The 3,042-nt window shown below is 43.5% G+C and overlaps 1 pseudogene; it reads right to left on the minus strand.

Annotated features, from left to right (window-relative positions):
• Nucleotides 1-846: 846 nt before the first annotated feature.
• On the minus strand, nucleotides 847-1,207 carry LOC123456741 (annotated as a pseudogene).
• Nucleotides 1,208-3,042: the final 1,835 nt, after the last annotated feature.

Here is a 3,042-nt window from a genome sequence, read left to right on the forward strand (position 1 = left end):
AGGTGGTACACACTGACACCAACTGCCCCCCCCCATAATCTTAGGAGTCCGTTTTCTTTTTTTTTTTCCATTTTTTTAAAAATCAATTTAATTTAATTTTTTTATCTTTTCACAACTTTTATTAACATTTCCCATGATTGTAAAAATTATCCCGTGGTAATACCCTCAGGAGTCTGTTTTCTTAATAAACCCCACTTTAGGCATTATTTCCAATGGTCTCCTTTCTGCTGGTTTCCTATGGAGAACTCTGACTTGTATAATGAGAATACTGAATCAGCCTCAATCAGCCTTCTTTCCCTTTTCTCTCTTCTATTTGAGCACTTCTGCCTCCACTCTGCATGCAGGCCATGGCAGCAGCTGAGATTTTTCTAAATGAAATGCATCCTTGAATATATACAGGTTGGGGGGCTGGAGGGATGGCTTAGTGGTTAAGACATTTGCCTGCAAAGCCAAAGGACCCAGGTTCGATTCCCCAGGACCCACGTGAGCCAGATGCACAAGGGGGCACACGCGTCTGGAGTTTGTTCGCAGTGGCTGGAGGCCCTGGTGTGCCCACTCTTTCTCTCAATCTCTCTCCCTCTTTCTCTCTGTCAAATAAATAAATAAAAATATTTTTAAAATACCCTTTATTTAAAAAAAATATACAGGTGAGGCTAGAGAGCTGGCTCAATGGTTAAGGGCACTTACTGGCAAATCCTGACGGCCTTCATTGGATTCCCCAGTATCCATGTACAAAGTAGTGCCACTTGTGTCTGAAGTTTGTTTTTATTTATTTATTTATTATTATTATTTAGCATAAAGCCACAGAACAAGCCTTGGTTTTTGTTATTTAAAAAAGCTCCGCATTTATTTCGCTTTCTCACTCTGCGCGTGTGCCTTCAACGCCTTCACGACGATGTCTGCCTCTCCATAAGGCAAGCTCGCTCCATCCTGTCCCGGAGACACTTAGCTCACCTGGAACCACCACAGGCCCGGCCGACAGGTTTTCTTGTTTGTTTGTTTGGGACAGTCTCATAGGGACCTCAGGTCTCACAGCACGAACCCCGCGAAGCCGGCCTGGGCGCATGCCGCATGCTGACTTTGGTGCCTTCCCGACCTTCCTGGTGTACAGGTCAATAATTCTATTACCAGGGGTTTGAGACAGCCTCGTTTTGTGAGAGGGTGTGTTGTAGGAAAGCCTACGACGGTGTGACAAACGCTGGACCATCCTGAGTGCCTCTAAACACCGGCCCCAGAAGAGGAAAAGGAAGCTTATTTATTATTATTATTATTATTATTATTATTATTATTATTTTAATTAATTATTTATTTATTTGATAGCGACAGACACAGAGAGAAAGAGGCAGATAGTGAGAGAGAGAGAATGAGCATGACAGGGCTTCCAGCCTCTGCAAACGAACTCCAGACACGTGTGCCCACTTGTGCATCCAGCTAATGTGGGTCCTGGGGAACCAAGCCTCGAACCGGGGTCCTGAGGCTTCACAGGCAAGTGCTTAACCGCTAAGCCATCTCTCCAGCCCTTATTTATTATTTTTAAAAGGTTTATTTTTACTTATTAGAGACAGAGAGAGGGGTGGTAGAGAGAGAGAGAATGGGCACACCTGGGCCTCTAGCTGCTGCAAACAAGCTCCATGTTCCACCATGTACATCTGGTTTATGTGGGACCTGGAGAATTGAACTTGGGTCCTTAGGCTTTGCAGTCATGAGCCTTAACCACTAAGTCATCTCTCCAGCCCTCTGGAGTTTATTTGCAGTGGTAGGAGGCACTGGCCGCCCCCATTCTCTCTCTCTTTGCAAATAAATAAAATGTCATATATATGTATATATGACTCTCTCTCTCTATATATATATATAGATAGATATACATACAGTTATTGAGGGGTGCAGGGGATACCTCAGTTGGTAAAGTGCTTACCTTGCAAGTTTGAAGACCTGAGTTTGAAATCCAAAACCCACCTAAAAAAGCCAACTGTAAGCTGGGTGTGGTGGCACACAACTTTAACCCCAGCATTTGGGAGGAGGAGGAAAGAGGCTAACCTGAGACTACATAGTGAATTCCAGGTTATCCTGAGTTAGAGCAAGACCCTACCTCAAAAACAAAACAAAACAAAAACAACAACAACAACAACACAGAAGCCTAGTTAGTGAGTTCCAAGCCAGTAAGAGTCTCTGGTCAAAAAAAAAAAAAGAAAGAAAGAAAGAAAGAAAGAAAGAAAGAAAGAAAGAAAGAAAGAAAGAAAGAAAGAAAGAAAGAAAAAAGGTGGATTGGGGGCTGGAGAGATAGCTTAGCGGTTAAGGTGCTTGCCTGCAAAGCCAGAGAATCTCAGTTCGATTCCCCAGGTCCCACGTAAGCCAGATACATCTGGAGTTCGTTTGCAGTGGCTGGAAGTCCTGGGGCACATATTATCTCTCTCTCACTCTGCCTCTTTCCCTCTGTTAAATAAATTTTAAAAAATTAATAAAAAAAGGTGGATTGGGCCGTGCATGCCTTTAATTCCAGCACTCTGGAGGCAGAGGTAGGAGGATCACTCTGAGTTTGAGGTACAGAGTGAGTTCCAGGTCAGCCTGGGCTAGAGGGAGACCCTATCTCAATAAAACAAAAAACAAAACAAAACAAAAAATGGTAGATGGGGGCTGCAAAGATGACCCAGCAGTTAAGGTGCTTGTCTGCAAAGCCTAAGGACCTGAGTTTGATTCCCAGTACCCACATAAAGCCAGATGCACAAGGCGATGCATGTGTCTGGAGTTTGTTTGCAGTGGCTGGAGGCCCTTGTGCATCTATTCTCTGCCTTTTTATCTCTCTCACTTTGTCTCAAATAAATAAAATATATATTTTTTTTGGGTGGGGGTTTCAAGGTAGGGTCAAGATGACCTGGAGTTTCAGGGTGGTCTTGAACTCACTACAATCCTCCTACCTCTGCCTCCTGAGTGTGGGATTAAAGTTGTGCGCCATCTTGCCCAGCTAAATTTTTTTTTTTTTTTAAGGTGGATGGCACCTAAAAACTCAAAAGTTTTTTTCTGGCCTGCACACTCAGGCATACA

The sequence above is a fragment of the Jaculus jaculus genome, chromosome X (assembly GCF_020740685.1).
Source record: "Jaculus jaculus isolate mJacJac1 chromosome X, mJacJac1.mat.Y.cur, whole genome shotgun sequence".
In the NCBI taxonomy this organism is placed as follows: Eukaryota; Metazoa; Chordata; class Mammalia; order Rodentia; family Dipodidae; genus Jaculus; species Jaculus jaculus.